The sequence below is a fragment of the Jaculus jaculus genome, chromosome 7 (assembly GCF_020740685.1).
Source record: "Jaculus jaculus isolate mJacJac1 chromosome 7, mJacJac1.mat.Y.cur, whole genome shotgun sequence".
Lineage (NCBI taxonomy): Eukaryota > Metazoa > Chordata > Mammalia > Rodentia > Dipodidae > Jaculus > Jaculus jaculus.
In genome coordinates, this window is record NC_059108.1 from 39,501,957 (window position 1) to 39,526,735 (window position 24,779).

The window sequence follows — 24,779 nt, forward strand, 5'->3', positions numbered from 1 at the left end:
TGTGTCTGTCCTCTGAGTAATTTGTGCCTAAAGACATTTCTGAAATTGCTATTTATGACCACTATCACTTCCCTTTTTAAATTTTTATAGTTTATTTATTTAAGAGAGAGGGGAAGAGAGGGAGGGAAAGAGAGAGAATGGGTGTGCCAGGGCCTCTAGGCACTACAAATGAACTCATGCACCATCTTGTGCACCTGGCCTACGTGGACATTGGGGAATTGAACCTGGGTCCTTAGGCTTCACAGGCAAGTGCCTTAACTACTAAGCCATCTTTCCAGCTCCCCCATTTCTCTTTCTAAAAAAGAAAGAGGGCATTTTAATAGCACACAGGGAAGGTGTCAGATCAGATAACTGCACTCAAGAAAGGACCAGAACCAGCCTCCATATGAAGTCTACATCACCACGCCCCAGTTTATACAGCACCGTTTAGGAACCTCTGAGAACAACGGGAACATCAGCACTAGAATTCCAAGCCAACCATGGGCAGCATCTTGTTTCTCTGGGTGGTCAGGAAAGAGACAAACCTACTTCTAAATACAACCACAGTGCAGAAGATCCTGACCCCAGCTTTACCTTCATCACTCTATCCCTGCTTGGTTATCCATCCTTCCCTTCAGGACCTCAGTCCAAGGGCAATGCTATTTAAAATATCATTCCTTAGATAACACTCTAAACCCAATATAGCAACCACTAGGAGTGGAATTTCACGAGGTGGGAAGCCTGTCCCTTTTGCCCCAGTAGTAGTATCTCTCAGTTCACAGCGCACCTAGACTAGCCCACCTCTCCCTCTGCAGTGTCCCCGTGAAGAGGTCCCTAGCTCCCACGGCCACTAAGTCTCTGCACCGACACAGGAGCATACTACTTGGTCAGGGACAAGGTTGCTAGAGAACTGGGAAATGCTGATATGATGAATTCTATCATTTAAACTAAAAACAATGGGGCTGGAGCGATGGCTTAGTGGTTAAGACGCTTGCCTGGGAAGCCTAAGAACCCCAGCTCAATTTGCCAGTACCCACATAAGCCAGATGCACAAGCGGGTGGGCAGCGCATGCGTCTGCAGTTTGTTTGCAGTGGCTGGAGGCCCTGGTGTGCCCATTCTCTCTTTATCTGTCTTTTTCGTACTCTCTCTCAAATCAATCAATCAAACAATAAATGCATAAATAAATAAAAATTAAAATATATTTAAATTATAAAACAATGTTTTGCCCAGAAAGCACAATGACATTGTACATATGCTCCCCAGAAGATCTCACGCCACACACTACCCGCACGCATAGAGAGGGCTGCTGAACCTCACACACTCGTCTCAGTCTGAGTTCATCAGTACTTGTCTCTTCCTCTATTGCCTGTCCAGCTTTACAAGTGCTGCAAATGCCAAATGTGTAAGAAAAAGTAGAAGAGAAACTCCTAAATGGAAAAAAAAATTATATTCATTAACTTAATTTTTTTCTGCAACAATGCCAACATTTGACATCAGCAGCAAAACATGAGGGGCCAGCTGGAGGCACACCAGTGTTCCCAGGGGGTGAGTGATAACAGACCAGACTATTTCATGTTGGGTCAGTCCCAGAAATTCCAGGTGGCCATAGACATGATTCTTTAAGTTACTGTCCACTTCCTGTTGTGCAACAAATTGTTGCCAATTGCTTGAAAAGATCAGGACATATTATCTGACAGTGTTTGCTCTGCAGTGGGTGGGGAGTGTAAGGCAGCCTGGGAAGTGTAGCTGGATCCCCAGTCATCTCGATGATTTGTAGTGACAACAGGCAGAACATTTAAAACCAGGTGACCGGGGAACTGTACAGGAGCTGTATCAGCACATCACTCAGCACACGTCCCTAAGGACTGCACTGTATATCAAATACTTAGCAACTCACATTCCTCTCCACACACACCGTCTCCCAAGCACCCTTTCCCAGGGCTGGCTATGGGAATTTCTCCCCGGAATATGCAAAAGCCATATGCCAAGCTCCCTCACCTGTTCAGTGTTCATGGGAGGTCACGGGGTCCCAAGTTGGGCACCACTATGTACTTAGGTACTTTGAAGTCATGGGGCAAAGGCTGAGGCTGACCCTGGCTAACCCTTTCCAAGTTCATTTGCCTGAACAGACAGACCAGCTGAGCTCTGCCTTCTTTGGACCTAAGGGCAGAAAACAAGGTGGGGAAGGGAAGATTCCAATGTGAGTGTTTGGCCCTTAGCACCCACTCAGCCGTGGGAGGTGGAAACTTTCCTTTTGGTTCCTGACATTAAACAATGGAGCCAAACTTCCATCACATACAGACACAGTTTGGAACTTAGACTCCCATTATCTGCCTCACCTTTTCCCTTTAGATTGAAGCCTTAAAATTCAGACAATGGGGGAGGGTTGGAGAGATGGCTCAGCAGTTAAGGAGCTTGCCTGAGAAGCATAAAACCCTAGTTCAATCCCCTAGTATCCACATAGAGCCAGATGCACAAAATGGTGCATGCATATGGAATTCATATGCAGTGGCTGGAAGCCCTGGCACACCCATTCTGTCTATCTCTTTTCTCTGTGTCTCTCTGCTTGAAAAATAATATATATATATATATATATATATAAATTTAGACATTGAGCATAAAGGCCTCTGAAGACTGGACTTCTGAAGTTACATTCTCTTGAGACTGTGTCTCCTGCTCACCCACTGTCATGGCTCCAACCTGCTTCTTTGGATGCGCAGCAAGATGTTCTCTGACTGCGGATAAGAGTTCTGTTAGGTGTACATGTAAGTTTCCCAATGGCAGTGAAAAGAATGTTGGGGAAAATGTCTGAGAAAAGATGAGTCTGCTTACCTGTATCCAGAGGCAGTGTGAGGGCCACACCAGAAAGCTAAGCTTCCTGCTTCCTCAGACCTCTGAGAGACTGGAGGGGGCGGGGTCTCGCAAACTGGGCTTCTGAGGACACATTGTTTGCAAGCTGGACCAGCTGGACTTGCTACTGCAATCAAACCACTTTTGTTTTCTCCCAGACCAACGAGGAAAGTGCTAGCACTCTGGTTTGCAAATGGACTGCTTGCTCCTATTTATTTTTCTCACCTTTCGTTATCAGCCTTCAAGACTGAGTGACGGCCAGATACTCTTGTAGTGGCAGAGGGACAGTTAGTAGCGTAGAAGGCACTCACCCCTATGCTTCACCACCTATCAGACACCTCACTTCAGCTCTGGGGGCCACAACAAAGTCCTACAGCTAGCCTGGTCTCCCACAATGGGCCGGCACAGGTATTGGCACTCTATATTTGTCCTATTTGCTTTGGCACATTAAAAAAAAAAAAAAAAGGAGGGGCTGGGGAAATGGCTTAGCAGTTAAGGCATTTGCCTGCAAAGCCAAAGGACCTAGGTGCAATTGCCCAGGACACATGTAAGCCAGATGCACAAGGTGGCCCATGCATCTGTAGTTCATTTGGAGCAACTGGAGGCCCTATCTCTCTCTCCCTCAAATAAATAAATTAAAATATTTCTTTTAAAAAAAGAAGCCAGATGCCGGGCATGGTGGTGCACGCCTTTAATCCCAGCACTCGGGAGGCAGAGGTAGGAGGATCGCCATGAGTTCAAGGCCACCCTGAGACTACAGAGTTAATTCCAGGTCAGCCTGGACCAGAGTGAAACCCTACCTCAAAAAAACAAAACAAACAAACAAAAAGAAGCCAGGCATGGTGACGCATGCCTTTAATCCCAGCACTCAGGAGGCAGAGGTACAAGGATCGTTGTGAGTTCGAGGCAACCCTGAGACTATGTAATGAATTCCAGGTCAGCCTGGGCTAGAGTGAATGCCTACCTTGAAAAAAACAACAACAAAAAAAAAGGTGGGGGGTGAAGTGAAGAGATAGCTCAATCTTTCAAGTATGATGCCCTGAGTTCCATATATAAAACACAAATAAAGATACTGGGTATGGTGGCACATGCTTGTCATCCCAGCTGTGGGGAGGTGACAAGAGGTGGACCCCCAAAGCTTGCTAGTCAGCCAGTCTAGCCTAATTGGTGAGCTCCAGACCAATGCACGTATATACACACATACTTACACACATGAACACATGCACACATGCCACATACAACCATGCATTAAAAAAGAGATGTTTGGAGCTGGAGAGAAGGCTTAGTGGTTAAGGAGCATAGCTTGGAAGCCTAAGGACCCAGATTCAATTCAAATAAGCCAGATGCACATGGTGGCACATGCCTCTGGAGTTTGTTTGCAGTGTCTGGAGTCTCTGGCATGCCCATTCTCTCTCTATATATCTGACTCTCTCTCTCAAATATACTTTAAATAATACTCTCTCAAATAATACTTTAAAAAAAGAGAGAGAGAGATGCTTGGGGCTGGAGAGATGGCACAGTGGTTAAGGTATTTGCTTGTAAAGCCCAACAACCCAGGTTCAATTCCTTAGTACCTACGTAAGCCAAAGTGGCACATATATCTGGAGTTTGTTTACAGTGGCAGGAGGCCTTATTGTGCCCATACTCTGTCTCTCTCTCTCTTTCTCCATCTCTCTGCTTGCAAATAAATATATTTTTTAAACAATGTAAGATGCTACTGTAACAACATGCAAAAACAACAACAACAGCAAAAAACAAGTGTGCAGGGGTATGTAGAAGCACACTGCTGTCTGGTGGGTGGCTAGTCTGTTCAGCTAAGTAGTTGAGGGAAATGTAAGCATGGGGGCATGCAGAAGTGAGAGGAAGAGGGCAGGGCTAGGAGCAGACTGACAGTGGGCAGGGACCTACAGGGAGCTGTAGCCAGGGGAGAAATTCCTGGGACCAGGTGGCCACCGAATTTTTAGGAACTAGAATGTCATATTTAATTTTCAAGTCTTTCACAGTGCTACACTATAAAAGCCTTTCGCTAGCCTGAACCTTCAATGAGAGTTGCTGCTTGCACATGTTCGTGCACGTGAGGACTCACACACATGCCAGAGTCTGGCTTAAAGAATCTAAAATATCAAACTCACAGGCTCCAAAGTGCTGGCACAATTTGCAGGCCGGGGTCCAGACACCTTGCTTCAGGGCCAAGTTGGAAGGTGTTATTCTATCAGACGCCTCTAGGGGGTGCCCTCACAGGCATAATGTAGTAAAGGCCAAGAGGACCTCCTTAGTTCCCGGAGGGAAAGAGGTGGGGAATGCAGACAGGTGATGAAAGGGTAAGCAGGATAAGGGGTACACTGGGGTAGAGGATAGTTGACTAGGGATGAAGGGGCAAGACTGAGCTTAGAAATATGCAATCTACTCCCTTCAGAGTGAACGCAATTCTATCCCAAGACAAGAACTGCAGCATACATAAACAGAATTATCCAATTCCATAGCAAAGGGCTTATGTCACAGACCAAGGCCGCTGTATCTGCTAACAAGCATCCAGAGATAAATCCAACAAGCGAGCAGAGAGGAATACTAATAGAAAACCAGAAACACTCAATCCTGTTTAGACAGCTTGATTATATATTTGTGAACCCGTTGGCTCTTATTTATGACTTTATATTTTATATGTGTATTACAGATGGCAACATTACTCCCAGCTCACACAATAGGGATTAAACATATCAATAATTCACAGGGCTCTCAGAAGATTGACACTGTTCCCAAGTGCTGGACCATCTGAATCCACCAAGGATGCTGAATTATAAAATCAGACACCGGGACTGGAGCTATTGCTTAATGGTTAAGGCACTTGCCTGCTAAAGCCAAATGACACAGGTTCAATTCCCCAGGACCCACGTAAGCCAGATGCACAAGGTGGCTCATGTGTCTGGAGTTCTTTTTCAGCAGCTGGAGGCCCTGGTGCGCCCATTCTCTCTCTCTCAAATAAATAAATAAAGGTTGTGCAAATCTTGAGACATGTGACTACAAAATGTGGTGCCCCAATACACCCCTCAATTTCAGCACAGCAAATAAACCAGCCAAAGGTGATGGAATGTACCCCAGAGCAAGCAAGCAAGCCCCCTTCTTCCATTTCTTGACACTATTACAGGGCTTAGGGAAACTTGGGCTCCTTGCGCTGCTCTGCTAGAAACTTACCTGGAGACCTCGTGCATTTTCACATCTCTTGCAAAGCAGTCTGGTGTGGATATGCCACGTTGATGTCTTTCTCTGAGCACAGACCCGCCTTTGTGCCCCTACAGGAACCTCCCCTCCTTCTTTTTTCTTTTTCAGGTCTCCATTACTTGGTACATAGACTACTTTTGAGACAGTTTTCCACTGTGTTTTAAAATCCAGTCCTGGCATGTCTGTAAACATCAGTTCATATTCCTGGAATAAATCTTTTTTTGTGTTCCATCTTACTACCCACAGGGGTACAGATGGCATATTTTATGTGGTGGCCACTATTTACAATTCAACCCCATAGAGGCCCATGAGATGCCACAAATGTAGCCCACACAGGAAGACAGCCCCTTGGGCAAAGCCATTTGTCCCAGCAGACCAGAAGTGCCAGGAAAAGCCACACCCTGAAAGCACACTGGTGCTCAGGCCCCTGACACATCCTCTATTCAAGTCTAGTGGGGTCTCAGGCATGCTGGCTGGCAGGCTGTGCCCAGGTGACCACTGGCGTGTGTGTGCACGACCAGTGGCTGGAGACAGGGCAAACAGCACACGAAATGCCCAAAATTGGCTGTAGAGTTTAAAACAACAACAAAGCAAATCCATCGCCACCAAGAGTGCTCACCACACTCATTTGCATGTTCGTAAGCCTTTGCAAGCAGAATACCACGGGCTCCTTTCCGATGGACAGCCATTAATCACAGCAGATCTGACCTTGTCAGAACCTCAGGAAGCGGACAATGGGAGCAGGGCGTTGCGAGGAGGGGGAAGGGAGAAGAATCCCTTTGCTCTGAGAGTACTCAGAGGGAGCCGCAGCCGCCTCTGTCTCACACTATGGGAGCATTTGCTGCAAATGTCAACAGATTGCTTCTTGAGTTTGAGCTGTGCAGACATCAAAAGCTTATTTTAACAGGGCATTTTGCTTAAAATCGCTGGGTTGGCTTAGACATTTTGAATGCCTCTGACTATATGATTTGGATTAAAAGGTTCTCTTTCGGTTTTACTGGGTTCACATAAATCAGGACATAACTGTAATAGAGCCCTTCACAACACCGGAGCTTTCAGACCATAAATGTAGTGAAATTTGCCCTTTGTTTGCATTATATTTTCAGTGGATTCTCTCTCTCTCTCTCTGTCTGTCTGTCTCTCTCTCTCTCTTAGCATGGCTTAGTTGCTATGCAGAGACTTAGTGCCCCCGCATGGGGATCAGTTCCAGACTTTGGTTTGATTTGAAACAAGCCAAGCAAATTTGCCTGAATGTGATTTCAAACGGTTTTCCTATTTCTCTCATCAGGAGATTGAAGGAAGCTAAGAGGCAAGTCACTATTTGAGCTCCAATAACGCTGGCCCGATGGTCGCAAGTATTTGGTACGATTCAGTGGTCACAGCTCGGGCCCTGCACCCCCGCAACAGTTCTCTGAGCAGCAGCGAGTCTCAGGAAGCTAATCAAAAAAGGCAAATGACTTATCACTGCAGTAAAGTTTTTCCCATTTTCATGTTTCTTTCCACCCTTCTTTCACTTTCTCCGCATCATATTGACTAGATGTGACTCCAAAAGTTAATGGCAATTGCACTCATCTTAATTTAGAGAAGAGAGAAAGAGAGAGAGAGAAATGAGTAGAATTTGCAGAACTGAGTGCAGGTCATTACAGGTGTGTTATATTAGAGTATTCATGAGCCCCCTGGGATAGGCATGCTGAGCTATCCAATAACTTTCTTAATGTGTAATTACACACCATCGAACTATAATTGATTAATTGAAAAGAGAATGTAGGCAGATGTGAGGGCAAGACTTCTGCTGCTCATTAAATGAATCTGTCCTTGCTTCTCTTTAATAAGTTAAGTGGAGCTACTCAAAAGCAATTAAGTCAGTAGTGAAATTCATTAAATTTTAAGTAATTATTGGTATTAAATTCGCTAATAAAATTCAAGACCTTGCATAGTTCTGTTTCCAAAAGAAGTATGATAATTCTGTCACCATAACTCTGCAGGGCCAATTTAGTAGAACAAGAGTTCCAGAAAAAACTACATCTTGCACTCCTGACACTCTGTGTGAAAATCACTAGTGGGGAGGGGCCGTTCTAGATATACTGACTATCACCCTAGATCAGACAGTATAAAGGTGTCACTTCAACCTAGGAATGTCTTGGCATTTCCAAAGTTTTTTTTTTTTTTTCATTTTAAAATCTTAAACAGTTAGGAAAAATGAAAGAAATGCCATTTTTTCTTTCTCCCTCCTTCCTCCTTTCCTCCCTTTCTTCCTCCCTTCCTTCCTCCTTTCTTCCAACAGGATCTTATGTATCCCAGGCTAAACTCAAACTCTCTATGTGGCCAAAAGTGACCTTGAATCTCTGATCCTCCTGCCTCTACCTCTGAAGTGCTGAGATTATAGGTGTGCACCACCACACCTGGTTTTGCATTACTGGGGATCTACATCAGGGCTTCCTGCATGCTACCAACAGCTACAGCCTCAGCCCAAATGACCTACTTTTTTTTTTTTTTTTTGAGGTAGGGTCTCACTCTGGTCCAGGCTGACCTGGAATTAACTCTGTAGTCTCAGAGTGGCCTCAAACTCATGGCAATCCTCCTACCTCTGCCTCCCGAGTGCTGAGACCTGCTTTTAAATCTACCGCTTTGAGTGTTACATTTGATATCTCCTTCCAACCTAAAACGAATACAGGGAGTTGCATATGAGTTGGAGAAAATTCTTTCCAAGCGCTCCTCTCATTAAGGAAACAAACCTGAGCTACTGGGGCAAGGGAAGGGATGAGTTATGCCTTAGTTTGGGGATGTGGCCACAGTTCCCAGAGCCCATGAACGTGGACAACTCATAAATGTGTCAGAACGGAACTTAGCTCAGCCAACATTGCCTCATTCCAGACATTCCTGACAACTCCCCAGACATGAGCAAAACCTTGGAGCCTCAGCCCATCATGGAGAATGGCCGATAAGGAGCCACACCAGTATGGCTTCCTCGTTCATTCATTCATTCATATAGTAAATATGACTTTTTTTGAAACTTGTGTTATTGTTTTTTCAATGTAGGGTCTCATTCTAACCCAAGCTGACCTGGAACTCACTCTGTATCCCAGGCTGGCCTTGAACTCACAGGAAACATCTTACCTCTGCATCCTGAGTGCTGAGACTAAAGGCATGTGCCACCATACCCAGCTGTTTTTGAATTTCTGTTTTATTGGCAACTTCCATACATAGACAATATATCATGATCATAATCATAATCCCCTTCCACCACCCACCTGGTAAGTATGTCTTGAATAACTACTCCACACCCTTAGTAAGAGGGCTTTATATACACAAATATTTTAATAATATATCTGTGTGCATAGTTGCATAATATAAGGGAAATATATAATTTATTTTGTAAAAATTAGGGGTAGAATTCTCCAAAACATAGTGCATTTTGTATCCATCCAAGATGATCTTGTGCATTACACATCTCAATAAAAGCTTGCTTACAGGGTTGGAGAGGTGGCTTAGCAATTAAGTCGCTGGCCTGCGAAGCCTCCAGGTTCAGTTCTCCAGCACCACATAAGCCAGATACGTAAGGTGGTGGGTGCATCTGGAGTTTGTTTGCAGTAGTTGGAGGCCCTGGCATGCCCATTTTTGCTTCCTCTGTCTCTTTTTCTGTCTTACTCTCTCTCTCTCTAATAAATGAATGAAAAATAAATTAAAAAAAAAATAAAAAGCTTGCTGACAGAGTGATGGAAGGAATCTGTGACATGGATGGACTCCAGCATGCTAGAGCGGGCCCCTGCACCGCGGCTAACTTCGGGAAACAGAGAAGCGCAGAGATTCTGATGTCTTGACCAGGCCAAAACTAAAGAGATGGTGAAAATGGCAGCTGAGAGTGAAGGAGAAAAGATTTTCAAACCCAGGCTTAGTTCTAGCCACCAGCATCCCTAATAGTCTTGTCACCACCTTTCTTGAAATAGAAAACTTAAAATATAAACCCACGGTTTTTGATCATTTTTCTTGAAGTGGTAGATCCAGCCACACACATTTTTTAAAAAATATCTAAATTTCAATTGTGTTTTCATTGTGTGCTGGGTCTCATACTTCGATGAAGTGCAAGCCACTGTGCTACATGCAATGCTGTAGGGCCTCTGGCTCCTGGAGGCACCAGTTGCATCCTGAATCCCACGAAAGGCATGCACCGTAGCCCTGACTAGACACAGAAAGTAGAGAGGACTGTGGCCCTTATCATTTCCCTGTGGGAGGAGATAGAGACATTTTACATATACTGTACTTCCTGTTAGGAGAAAAAGATTCCTCACATACCCTGTAATTTTAGACAGCATAACCAAAACCAAATCCAAGCTAGACTAAATAGGTATATGAGTCTCAGAAAGAAGAAACCAAAAGGAAAGACATTAAGTCTTACTTTCTGTTTGCATGTATTCCTGCCATTATAGATATTATGACACATGGTCCCTCAGCTCAGTTTAATCTTGAACATGACCTTGATGAGCTGAAGATGGGCAACCCAACTATTTTAAAGAGTAGATAGTACTTGCCTATATAATCCCAGCACTTGGGAAGCAGAAGGATCAGAAGTTCAAGGCCAGTTTGGGGCACATAAACACTTTCCTGAAGAAAAAAAAAAAGGTGAGGTGAACCTCAGTATTAATGAGTTCCCTTAGTGACATTTTCCTAACATTATTTTGGAGTCTTGTTACTTTGTTTTTCATTTTATGACTATGACCAAGTCCCAAATATATTTATTCCAGACTGACCAAAGGAAACTGATTCTTTCCAACTCAACAACGAGGTACTTAATTCCTGTCTTCTGAGAGGTATCAGCCTATAAAGAAAATGGCCAAGGAGGTAGAAATGTGGCATTTTAAGTGTCATGTAATTAGAATAATGTCTGAATGTGTTATTATAAGAAATTTAATTTAGGGGATTAACTAGCAAATCCCTCTTTTGTGAGACTTAGTTTCCTCTCAAAGATCATTATATATTATTCTAATATTCTACCACAGTAAACTCAGTGAATTCAATAAGATTCTTTTTCTTTGATAAATTCCTTAAAATTCTTTAAGGATTTTATTGGGTCAGTAGTATTTCTTCACTTAGAGTCCTGTATCAGCGCAAAGTGTACACAGCTCATTACACCCATTTTATCAACAGCTGTGTACCATAAGATTCTCTTGACATTTTTAAAAAATGAATTCTGAAAGATTATGTGTTTTATTTATTAGAATTTCCTTTTTTCCTCTCAAAAGTTGACTATAAGAGAGGTATTTACTTCCTTTTATTCAGCATTTATTATACGCAAACTTCCAACATTGTTCTGTTATTATAACAACACTCAACAGCATATACAGTTAGTGTTTCTGTTTTATAGCTACAATGCTTCCTGATGCTGCAAAGCAGTAGCCCTCATAGCTGGGGTAAACCAAGCCCGTGAGATAATAGATAACATGCCACATATACTCTGAGGCCTCTATGTGGTTTAAAAAAAAAAGAAAAGAAAAGAAGGATTATTGCTGTCCCGTAGATGAAGAGTCTATATACCTCTTTAACCTAGCTTTTAAAACTTTTTCTTCCAAGTTTGTGTTTTAATAATTTAAACTACATTGATTCCTGCAGCACTCTATCTATCTATCTATCTATCTATCTATCTATCTATCTATCTATCATCTATCTATTTTTTATTTGCTTGCCAAAAGAAAGAGAGAGAAAGGGAGAGAATGGGCAAACCTTGGCATCTTGCTACACACTGCAAATGAACTCCAGATGCATGCACCACTTTGTGCCTCTGGCTTTACGTGGGTATTGGGGAATCAAACCAAGACGTGCAGGGCTTTGTAAGCAAGCTTTAGAGGCTGAGCCATCTCCCCAGCTCTCTGAAGCACTCTAGATCACAAATATTTTTAAACTTCACTTATTTGTACTTTGATCTTATTTCTCCCACTGGACATAGTGACTTAATTAGGATTGTTATCCAAAATCTAAATTTACAAGAAAATTGGCTTCAGATGAAACCTCTGCAGTTATTTATGTTGAGGCATTCACAGGAACTTAATGATCAATATTTTTGGACAGTCATTTGCAGAGTCTTCTTCTCTCTTTCCATCTGTGAGCAGTCTCTGTCCTCACCACAGTTTGCCTGAACTGTTCTAATTGCCTTCTAGAAGTTTCCCCACACCCTCCCTCAACCTGGGGAAACAGTTTGGTTCACCATAGTACTTCCTAGATCAAATACCTAATACAGATCCCTATAACCCAAAATATAAAATTACCTGTGTGCCTCTTGCTATGTTTCTTTATCTGAGTTAATTTTATTCTCACTCCTTATAGAATGACACCAGCTCAGGCAGCCTCCTACCTGCCCACGTGTGTGTGATACTGTATCTTCTCTTTTTCTGGGATGTCCTCCCATTGCTACCCACCCTCCAAAGACTAGCTCAGAACTCATCTCCTCTTCTGTTTTAGATAACCCAAGCCACTATCTTTCCCAGAAATGACCCTTTACTTCCTCATTACATACAAACGTATTCTAATACATACATCTACTCTCCAATCACCAGACTTCTCCACCAGGCAGGTTACTGTACACTAGAATGCATTGTTCATATAAGTATAGTTTGTTTATAAACTTATGAGAAGAACTCATTTCTTATACTTTGCACTGTATCAAAGGACTTTTAAATACAGCACTGAACAGTTGATCATATAAAAAAGAGTAGAGTCAATAAAAACATGCCCATTGGAAGACAAATATCTTCCAAATATGAAAACACACATATACACACACACTTACTCCTAGGTTAATTCCACTTTTTGAGATGTAACTATTATACTAAATACCCATATTTATAAAGGGGTCTTAAATCTTTATAGATATTGCATTGTTAACTACTGTTTTCATGCTGTATATGCAAAAAAATAAATCAGAGATAAACTATTCAGACCAAATAAGCCAGAGAGACTATATCCCTGGAGAAAAGGTATTTTGGGTTTGAATTATTAAGAGCGGCTGTCTCCACTGATGTAGCTCAATTTTCAACTTGGCTGCTTTGATGACAGACAGAACACTGCTCAAAAATAAAAATGCATGAAGGCTAAGGAAAAAGGAAAATAAAAAATTTATTCCAACTAATGTTTCCATGTTATTTATTTTTATGTATTCATATGTAAACATCAAATTAGTTTAGAAAAATACTAGATAAATGTTGGAGATGTGTTAAATGCCATAGACTCATAGACACTGAGTAATGCCTTGGTTTCTTTTCTGTTTCCTTGGTATATGTATCTGTAGTCACAGTTCTACATAGGGCATACAAATTTGCCTTCACATATTATGCCTTACATATGCAATGCTATTGCACATTTTTTAAACTCAAACTATGTACCAAATATATAAATATTTCTTTAATGTAAAAAAGATATTTAGCTCATTGGCAACGTCTTATACATTTATTAAATAATTGGAAAGTAAAATGACCACTGATCAAAATGATTATATAATTGAGACTTCTTATATATTCACATATTTTAATAATCTGGAGATTTCCCACAGGTAGGCCTTCTCCTAGCACATAATCAATAATTAAATATTGCTTTCCTTTTCATTCCAGGCTTAGTCCCTTAGAAGTGATACTGTATATTTCCCCCTCCTTTCTCATATAAATAAATGTATGGCATGTCCTGGTACAATGCCAGAATCAAATTCACATTTGAATTTCTCTTTCAAAAGAATCCAAACTATAAAATCTGAACACCAAAAATATCAAGGCACTTTATATTAAGTTTGAGTCATGACGTTACCTACAGTACAATCTGATATCCTAAATGCAGTTTACGCAATTCTGAGATGTGGGAGATGAGGTCTCCGGTTGCTGAGGTCGTATGGTGGTCCAGACTCTGCACTGTGAAGTGGAGGAAACACACTTATGTGACTTGGTCCCTTCTGCAGGATCTCCATGGGAGCCTGGTGGTGGCGCTAGTGAGGCATAAGGGCATCTTAATTTATAAAATAATGTTATCCTAGTGTCATTTACAGCTATCCTAATGAGAAAGCAATCATTGCTCATCTTCCAGTGTGTTTTTATGAATTCTCAAGACAAATATAGATGCATATGCAATCTAAAGTAGAATATTAAGCAATGTGTTGGATAATTAAGGCAAAAGTATTATTTATTATTTTAAACCGGGCTTAGTTGGGGTTTGTCTTAACTAATTCAAGATTTCATCTTCAAGAATAAAAAAAAAAAAAATCTATGGGCTCCATTACCAGTGACATATACAGCAACAAGTCACTCAACCAACATAAGGCGGGCCCCCTCCCCCACCCTCTGCAACCCATCTCATCTGCAGTAGACACAATTCAGAACTAACCTTTAAGCATTTTATTTTTACCTGGGCTAGAACTTGGGAGGTGGGTTATCGCATGCACTCACTCAACAAATAATCCCCGAGCATTCGCTTCCACAGTTCACTGAATCTCTATCACCACTGGCTGTTAAGATGCCATTATTTTAATACCTCAAGGGAGAAGGCTCTGCCAATTAAACAGTGACAGGTCATCAATTGTAATATGTGACTCCCATTTCTGAGGTGTTAAAATGTTAGTGGGGAAAGCACCTCTTAGACTCCATGACAAGAGCCAAGCAGTGCACCGTTCCGGGGGTACATCCACAAATCAGACAGACAAAGCTCTTGCCCCACAGAGCTTGATCAACGCCCCAGAGCAGCCGCATGCAGAATGGGCCCTGTTGTCTGGCAAGGGGCTCCGTTCCTGGGCATATGTAACCATGGCATGGGAGGCGGCGTGGGGGGGGGGGGAGGGGGTGAGAGCTGTCCAGGAAAGCCAGAAAAAAAAAGAAAAAGAAAAAGAAAAAAAACAGAACAGCAGGATGGGCACAAAGAACAAAACTAGGAAATACACTTGAAGCCAAAATACAATAAGAAAACACATTATTGTAATGGGTCGCGTTTTCCTGGACCAGTGCCTGCAGATTTACCATGGGCTTCTATAACCCTTCTTTCTTGCTAAAATTTGCTCACTACTATTCCATCACCTCATAACCCTTTCTCTAATTCCTTGCCTCCTTTATTACCCTACCCATACGTCATCGTTTCAACTTCAAATTTTGCTATACTTTTCTCCTTTTCTCCCAAGAGGCTTTCAGTAGATTGTTCTAACCATAAACCCTATGCATGACAGAATATGATTAATTTAGTTCTGCCTGGTTACTTTTGCATTTTTATATTGACAATGTACATACTATCTGGTTTCCTGGTTTTGCTTGATGCTTGTCCTAAAGTTTTCTGGAAGCCATCAACGGCAAATTTTCTTCAGTATTTTAGGCAATTGTTGAGCTCTTGCAATTAAAATGACGATAGCTTAAGCCTTTATAAAATGGCCGTAGTGGTCATAAAAAAGTATCAAAGAAGGGGCTGAAGAGATGGCTCAGCGGTTAAAGGCACTTGTTTGTAAAGCCTGACAGCCTGGGCTAGATTCTGATTCCCCAGACTCATGAAAAGCCAGATGCACAACTTGGCTCATGTGTATGGAGTTCATTTGTAGTGACTGGAGGCCCTGAAGTGCCCATACTCTCTCTCAACCTCCCTGCTTCTTTCTCACTCACTCTCTCAAATGAATAATAAATAAACTATTTCTTAAAATAAACTATATAAAAAAGTACCAAAGAAAACAGCACTGACATATACTCAGTAGCTGTTTTGAATTTTTTAAACTTCAAAATACACTTAAATGTTTATGTCACATTGAAAAAATATTTTCTAGAGCTGGAGAGATAGCCTAGTGGTTAATGTCCTTACCTCCAAAACCTAAGGATCCAGGTTCGATTCCCTAGTACCCACGTCAGCCAGATGCACAAGGTGGCATATAAGTCTGGCATTCATTTGCAGTGGCTGGAGGCCCTGGTGCACTTGTTCTTTCTCTCTCTCCATATACATATATGTGTGTATGTGCACGCATGTGCCTTTCCTCACTCCCAAGTAAATAAATAAATAATTTTTTAAATGAAATATATCTTCTATGGTCCATAGCTGCTTTGTTAACAACCCAAGTCTATAGAATTAAATATATTTATGGGTTCTACCCCCATAATTTATGATGCACTGTAAATGCTCAAACATTGGCATGGCTTTTTGAATTCAACTGTCCGTTACATTTAACACACACACTTCTTTGTTTAGAGGTCTTCCAAAGAAGTTTTGCTCTGAAAGTGCTAGGAAGAATGATTTTAAATTAATTTCTTATTCCACAACCACAGACTGAACTCATGTCTGGCCCTCGGATGGAAACTGTATAAGGCTTCATCCCTGCCCTGGCCTGAGCACAGGACTGGGCGTGATCAGAAATCAAACCCAGCTCGGTTCACCAGACATCAATTAAGTGTGACTGTCTGCCTAACACTTTTCTAAGTACCTTACAGGAATTCATTCATTTACACCTCATGCCAAACTTAACAGATAACTACTGCTCTCATCTTACAGTGAGAACACAAAATCAGAGATTCAGGAATTTGTCCAAGGCCACACAGCCAGCACACGAAGTGATAGATTCCTGAAATGGTCTTGCCTCACAGTCCAAGTTCTTCACCATAACATCAAACTATTTTCGTAGATTCTTCCTCAAAAATGTATCCAGACCTAGCAGCACTTCACAAATCACCAACATTAGCTATCAGCCAATAGGCATCCCTTGTTCAGTGGACATAAACAGACACAGGGATAGATGTTTCTGGAATTTTTCTGAAGTTCTTTTACTGCAATTAAAATGCTTCACTTGGGAGCTGGAGAGATGGCTTAGTGGTTAAGGTGCTTGCCTGCAAAGCCTAACAACCCAAGTTCAATTACCCAATACCCACATAAAGCCAGATGCACAAAGAGTCTCACGCATCTGGAGTTCATTTGCAGTGGCTGGAGGCCCTGGAAAGCCTATTCTCTCAGTGTGTGTCTGTTTTCTCTCTGTCTCTTTCTGCTTGCAAAGAAAAATATTTCTTGAAAATTCTATCTTTGGGTATGGTAATATACACCTGTAATCCGAGCACTCTAGAGCTTGGGGAAGGAGGACTGTGAGTTGAAGCCCAGCATGAGCTATGTTGTGAGACTGTGTCTCAGAATATAAACAACAACAAAAATAGTCTGATCTTTGGAAATATTATATCCAAAACAACTGGTAAGAGGAGACTCCAAGCAGGTAATCCCAGCATTTACCTCAAGACTTTGCTTAAAGCATTGCATCCTTCCAGCTACATTTTATTAGAAACAAGATTACATTTATTGAGTGTCTACTATGTACCCACATATTAAGTGATTAAGTGATGAAGCGTGTGTGTGTGTGTGTGTGTTTGTGTTCTGTTTATCCTCAATGTTCTGACAAAGACCCAGAGGCTAGCAAATGGAAGAAACGTGCCTACTATGCACAGCTGTCATATCAGCAGAGCAGGAATAGACAGACTCCTGCTCTCACCTGCCAAACCACAGTATGTCCCTCACAGAACACATGATCTCACATCTCTCCCTCTGTCTTCAGAACCAGTCTGCACATACTGTGTGAGAAGCCAGCATGAAAAATAAATTATGCCTCAGACCTGTCTGAGTGACTGGTCTGAAGCTAAAAAAAAAAAAAAAAAGACCCCCCCCCCAATGCCTTAGAAAGGGGGCCTGGTGGGAACCAGAAGCCTCAGATTGAATGAAAGCTCCTACCTCCCAAAGCCCCAATCTGAGAGCAGAAGCTAGTGGCTTCCCTAGGTGGCTTCTTTCAAAGGAACTAAAAAGACAGTTACAATGCAGTATGGGGAGAAAGGTAGTAGTCCATTGTGGTCCAGAAGATATTTGTCCATGAAAGGAGAAAGGACCAAAAGTCATAGCCATGACAGAATCAGGAGCCAAAAGGGGAAGTAGAGGAAGAGAGAGAGAGGGATTGCACACAGCCAGAGAGCAAAGAGGAGACATAGCTCAAATTGTGGGCAAGTATTCAAGTGAAATAACTGGACCACCCCTACCTTGCTTAGTTAAAAACCATAGTTTTTTTTTTTTTTCTAGAAGGTTCTATGAGTCTAAAACTCAACTCACTCACAACACTATGGGTACATAGGAATAGCCCCAGACAAAAGGGATCTGGAGGGTGGTAGAAAAATGGTGAGGTATGCAAGTTCTCTCTGGGCAGCAGTCTCTGGGCTTTTCTGAGCCATTCTACAACTCTGGGGTTACTACAATCACTGTATCAGGAAATTGGTACACAGTGCATTATACCTGCACATGTCCCACATTGTTCTCTTTTATGTGACAGGAGTTGAAGTGTGTCACATGATTGGTAACTTTCATGCCAGTGCTGTGCCCCTATAACAGCAAAGCCAGTCTGTAAGCCTGAGTTGAACAGGGCATAAATCTGGCTTTAGAACAACAAACAGTATGAAGGGGAAAAATCTCTGGTCATTCATACCTGTTTTATTGTTTCAACTAAAATGTAGCATTTCTATCACCTCTGGAAGGCTTTTACTGTTTATCAACACTGTGGCAGGAAAGTTCTAGCACAGCTAAACTTGACAGCATCAAGACTTCCCTTCTCTGTTGTGACGAGGCTGACATGTGCTGGTGCCCTGGGGCTAGGCTGCAAAAACAGCTGACCTTATTTTAAAATAAATATGTTTATAACTAGAGGCCCAACCAACAACACTGTGAACATGCAGGGGACACTGCTGTATGACAGCAACCAGACTGACAAGATGTACACACCTGTGCAATAGTGGCACCCAGCCTAGGTGGGTAACCAATGGCTCTCTTACTGACTAAGAGATCTGCTCAGAGGGAAGGAACCCACAGCTGGAATGGGAACCAAGTCAGAAACCTATGGTGACCAAGATTATGAACTCCAATAAGAAGTGCTCCCATTAGGGGCTGGAGAAATTGATTAGTGGTTAATATGCTTAACTGCAAAGCCAAAGGACCCAGGTTCGACTCCTCAGTACCCACATAAGCCAGGTGCACAAGGGGGCACACACATCTGGAATTTGTTAGCAGTGGCTCGAGGTCCTGGCACACTCATTCTCTCTCTCTCTCTCTCAAATAAATAAAAATAAAATGTTTAAAAATAAATAAATAAATGAAGCTCCCACTAGTCTTTGCCCAAAAGTGAGGCTATGCCCACCAAAATCTCTCTAAATTAGCAAGGCTAATTTAAAGCTATCCTGATCTCACTCTCCACTGGAGAATCTGGTTTTCTTTTTCAAAAAGCAGTGAGAAGCAAGGACAACCAAAAACTATCAACAAGACAAGAATAGATAGCTAACTCTCTGGCAGGCAATGAACCACCTCTAGCACCACAGCCAGGGCCCATGTGAAACCAAAGAGGAACTGGCAAGGTGAGGAAGAGTGCCGCCTCCATGGGTAACCTGACAACCTGCACCAGCTGCTGGGGACAGACACTGAGGACACTCAGCGCACTGAGGCAGACATCCTAAAGCTGCCAAGAGCTCAACGCCAAACTAACCTTAAAGTCCACCCACCAAGGCTCAAGGAAGTTTGCAGAAGAGGGAGCAGAAAGAAAGTCAGAGCCACAGGGTGGGAGGGAGTACCCAGAGGCTTTCCCGTCCACCCCAACAATGCCTGACTGCCGCCCTCACAACTCACAACCCACAGCTCCACGGTGAATACCAGCAATCCCACTTGGGAAGACATTCAGGGCAGTGGGGCAGGGAGAAGGGAAATGATGGTGCCAACACCTGATGTTTCCATACAAAGTTCCTACTTTAAAAAAAAAGTGTGTGTGGGGGGGTGGAGAGATGGCTTAGCAGTTAAGGTGTTTGTCTGTAAAGCCAAAGGACCTCAGTTCAATTCTCCAGGACCCATGCAAGCCAGATGCACAAGAGGGTGCATGCATCTGGAGTTTGTTCGCAGTGGCTGGAGGCCTTGGTGCACCCATTATCTCTCTCTCTCTGGCCCCTCCTTCCTTCCCTCTCTCTCAAATAAATAAAAAATAAATATTATTTAAAAAAAAAAAAAAAAAGAACTAGAGGCCCGAGATTAGAGATTCAAACCATCATGGTGGCTGGGGTGTGGCCTTCGCCTTTAAGGCTTCTTAAACTTTTTCCAAGTGCCCAAGGCTTACAACATTGTGCTGGGCAAGGAGGGAAGAACCCACTACCAAGAGTCATTTCTCTTCTAAGTGCATAGCTCCAAAACCCCAACCCCCAAGTTAGGACCAATGAAGACTTTCTAGCCAAAGATGCTAGAGCCAAAAAACAAAAACACTTCAACTCCACCCAAACCAGAAAATGCTTATGCTTTATAATACTCCAGGGAAAATGAGATGGAGAGAAAAGGGAAAGATGAGTAGAGTTGGCCTTGAGTGATGAGTAGTAAAACTGGGTAGAAAGCCCTAGGGAGTATATTACATGGCTCTTACTACTCGAGTTTTTTGCATATGTAAGAAAATTTCCACAATAAATTTTTAATCTATAGAAGCACTGGAGATTTCCAGGAAATAGAACTATTATAATCCAGATTCCAAAGGAATGGGTCAGGCATCAGAATCTTCAAAATGAACACGCCCACCTGCTTACCTGTCCTTCGGGGTCTGTACACTTGGCCAGCTAAGGTGCTAACCAAGACACAGGGGGATGGCCTGCCTATTTTCCTACTTCCCTACTTTTGCTCATGTTACTTCCATCTGCTTGGAACACCCCCTTCCCTTATGCAGCAGCTCCAACGATCAAACTCGAACTCCAGCAAGGTCTAGATTGAAAGCATATCACACCAAGTGAGAATTCTGTCCCCCTTCATACACCAGAACTTTGCTAGAACTCTTGGACACATATTACCATGGCATCATGACAAGAAGGACCTTAATTACACAGCACATCTGCATTGAGTGCCCACTGCGTCCCATACACTGTAAACACATTGTCACTTTCAATCCTTACAATATCCTTCTGCGCTTATTGCCTCTTATTATAACATTTTTCAAGGTGAAGATGAGGAGCTGAAGTTCAGAGAGGTTCAAGAGACGAAACCAAGATCCACTGTGGTGTCAGAAATGTGTATGCCTTTTTACAGTCTAGTGAGAGGCTGGAGAGATGGCTCGGCAGTTAGACACTTGCCTGCAAAGGCTATGGACCCGGGTCAGGTTCAATTCCCCAGTAACCACAAAAAGCCAGACGCACAAGGTGGTGCATGCATCTGGAATGTGTTTGCAGCAGCTAGAGGCCCTGGTGTGCCCATTCTCTTTCTCTGTCTTCCTCTCTCTCTCTTTCATACATAAATTAAAAAAAAATATATATATATGTTGGTTTTTTGAGGTAGGGGTTCACTCTAGCCCAGGCTGACCTGGAATTTACTCTGTAGTCTCAGGGTGGGCTTGAACTTACAGCGATCCTCCCACCTCTGCCTCCCAAGTGCTGGGATTAAAGGCATGTGCCACCACACCCAGCCTAAATACAGTATTTTTAAACAGTCCAGTAAAGGCATACTTGACTTTCTGACCTGAGAACCCACATACTTAATAACTAGCATACTGTCTAGGACTTGTTTTTCCTGCTGGATTGTCAAGTCCTCCCATCTGGGAAGGGGCTGTGTCTTTTTCTGTTTTTTGCTTCCCATCTGCATTGTCTAGTAACCCTTCATGCCTTGAAAACACTGAATAAAATCTTGTTCACTGAGCACTGCATGAATGCAGGGACCCCTAGTGCTACGGGGCTACTGGCCAGTCTTGTAACCCACCTGCTCGCCCCCGTGAGGCCACGCGATAGAAAAGGCAGCCATAGCTCTCCTCCCCATCATCTTGGTTCACAAGGCCGCAAACAAAAATAGTTTTCATCTTCCTCCTTCACTGGCATTGTAAGTGACCAGAAAGAATTCTTTCCTGGGCTATTTTTACTTAGCCTCCCAGCTGTGGGTTCCCTCCCTCTCCCTCTGCAAAGCCCTCACCCTATCAGCCTGAGGAACAGCCGCAAGGATTCAGGCTCCAGGTGGTGACCAGGAACCTGAAACTGGGGAGGCCACTGAATCCTCACTCCCTCTCCTCAGGCCCCTTTCTCTTATATCACCTATACGCAGCATCCTAACCCTTTCCTTCTTTCCAACCACATGCCGCACCAGTGGCTGCTATGCTGTGGTTACCCTGTGGCCTGCTTCCTAACTACAGTGATGTTCTCTGAACTGTTCAGAGAAAATTTGGGAAGTAGGTTTAGTAGTCATTTCTTTCTCCATACCTTTTGGCACCCCTCTTCTTCTAGTTAGAGGTTCTTTTCCTGCCGTGGACCCTATTCATGCTCTATTCCTATAAGGTCTTCCCCCAGCCAGCTCTCAGGATCTGAGGGGAACTTGTTAATGAAAAGGTTTGAGCTCCATGTATATATACATCCTTAAAGACCTCCATTCTCCATAGCTTCTAGAATCTCACTAGTGGTGTGAGCAGTTTATCACGGGAGATGAGCAGCCTCCCAGCCCCAAAAGAATAATAAGTAAGCTTATTTCTCCCAAGAGAAATTTAACAGTGATAAAGAGACCAAGAGTGGAGCTGGAATTTGGTGCGAAGGCTGGCTCTAAATGTTCCCTTTCCTTGGCTTTTCTCCACTATGTTGCTGAAGTATTAAAATCAGGCAAATTTCCCACATTTTCTTTTACTGAAAGTTGTCTTCTTTGATCACAAACTCGAATGCATCGGCAAACTACCTGGCTGTGCACACACACCTGTGTATGGAGAGGCAGGTGTCCACACCGAAGTGTGGCACGTCACATAGCCTTTATCTTGTATCATTCATCTTGATAGCTTTTCAAAAGGAAACCATTGTAAGTTACTAACTAAAGAATCTTGGCCACCAAGCGAAATATCTAGTCATCTGTGTTGTACATTAAGTGTGAAGGCATATGTCACAGCTTGGGATTTAAATGGAAAAATCGATGCCCTCCAGGAAATCCACAGTTGCGCAGTGGCCTCTTCCACCAGCCAACGCTTTCTTTGTCAGGGCTTCTGATCGCACACACTTGGGTATTCCAGACATCGATTTTACTTTGCTTTTGTTTAGGTTACTTAATATTCCTGCCTCTTCCAAGAAGCTGAGGATGGGGGAGGGGCGGGGACATTCAACAGTCAAAAATGCAGTCAAGGCAATGTCCTGTCTACCTGGCCTGGGCACTTTTCTCTCAGGACCCGTGGCCCTGGGGGACATACGCTCCTGATTGTCTAGCAACTCCAAAGAGCCCTGTGCCCTCAGCACTTCTCCCATGCTTTCCCAACTAGCTGCTCCAGTGAACCATAGAACACAATACCAGAACCACCCTTAAGCTAAAAAGGCACTTTGTAGCGGGGCTTGCAACCTTCCCTGACAGATTCCTTAACAACCTCCTCTAAGCTTCGCTAAGAAAACTCCAAGGACTTCCTATTTCTCTCTTCTGAATGAGCAAGTCTTCCGCATAGAGAAGCCTCACTGCTCAGGCCTCATAACAGCCAAACACCATTGCTTTGTTTGCAGCTAAGAAAAAAAAAAAAAAAAAAAACATTTAAATTTCTCCTCAGAGAAGTAAGCCTACTTCTGTTTATTCTTATTTTTCTTTTACCACAAGAAAGTATGCCAAACGAGATAAATCATTTATAAATGACTGGAAGGATGTCTATTATACCAAATCTCTCAAAATTACTGCCAATATACCACCAGGTAAGCACAGCAGTGATGACACATCTATTTTCTCTAAAGACAGCTGGAAATGATGTTCACATTTTTTTTTTTACTTCCTCTAATATAAACTCAAGCATGTTTACTTTTCTAATACATAGAGAAAAAAATAAATATGATCTATTAGTTTAACAATCTCTCTAAAAAGAAGCTCCCCAAAACATTCTGATACCAAAATAGCATAAATGGCCCCTCTGCCCTAAGTCTAGTCATGGATAACCACAGTTACTAAACGAAGCCTAAAAAAATGAAACAAAAAGGGTTTTTCACAGAACAGGTAAGGGTTTAAGGGCCCCCCGATAAAATATCAGGTGAGGTGACTTTTCACAGAAAAGACTGTGTTGATAAGCAGTGAATCTGTTTTGGGGGAGGTTTGGTCAAAGGCACTGCACCCACAGACTGAGTGGCCCTGGTGTAACTGTGCTGGGAAAAAGGAGGCTCTCGCTCTCAGCCTCTGATACTGCAGTTGGAATGGGCGAGCCCTGCATTTTCTTCTCTTTTCTCCTGCTCTTTGGACACTTCGCTTCTAATGAACAGTTGGTAGCAGGATTAAATCCAAAGGCTGTTTGTTACAACGTGGGACTTCCTTAACACAGAGGCCTGGCAGAGCTCTACTCTATTTGGCCAAAAACTGAACAGAAATTAAGCTACCTCGCCATGTAGCAACTGGGCAGCATCCTCATTCTCTTCCCCTGCCTTCATTTACTGGGAGCAAATGTTTTTGCTTTCATGCAATTGAAAAGGAAAGAATATTTAGGGATAACAATCTCTAGATCCTTCATAAACCTTCATTTTCAAAAGCAGTGTTTGAATCTCTAAATAAATGACAATTCATTCTCTGTTTACTTTAGGTAAACAGAAAATGCATTGCGGAACACTCATTTTTAAAAGCCAATCAAGAACATTAGGTCCCAACAGATTCATTTAATAGAAATATAATAGGCACTCCTGCTTGCTTTTCGTCTTGTCTCGCTGTAAATGCTAAAATGAACAGCAAATTAACCCTGCGTTGGAACCGACTATCTGTCACAGCTGATGTCCTTTCTCACGACTTGTAAACA

The 24,779-nt window shown here is 42.7% G+C and overlaps 1 protein-coding gene across 1 annotated transcript in view; it reads right to left on the reverse strand.

The window, feature by feature from the left end:
- Positions 1-24,779, reverse strand: part of LOC101609007 (sine oculis binding protein homolog) — a 199,836-nt gene that overhangs the window by 56,956 nt on the left and 118,101 nt on the right. The gene's annotated exons all lie outside the window — the stretch shown is intronic.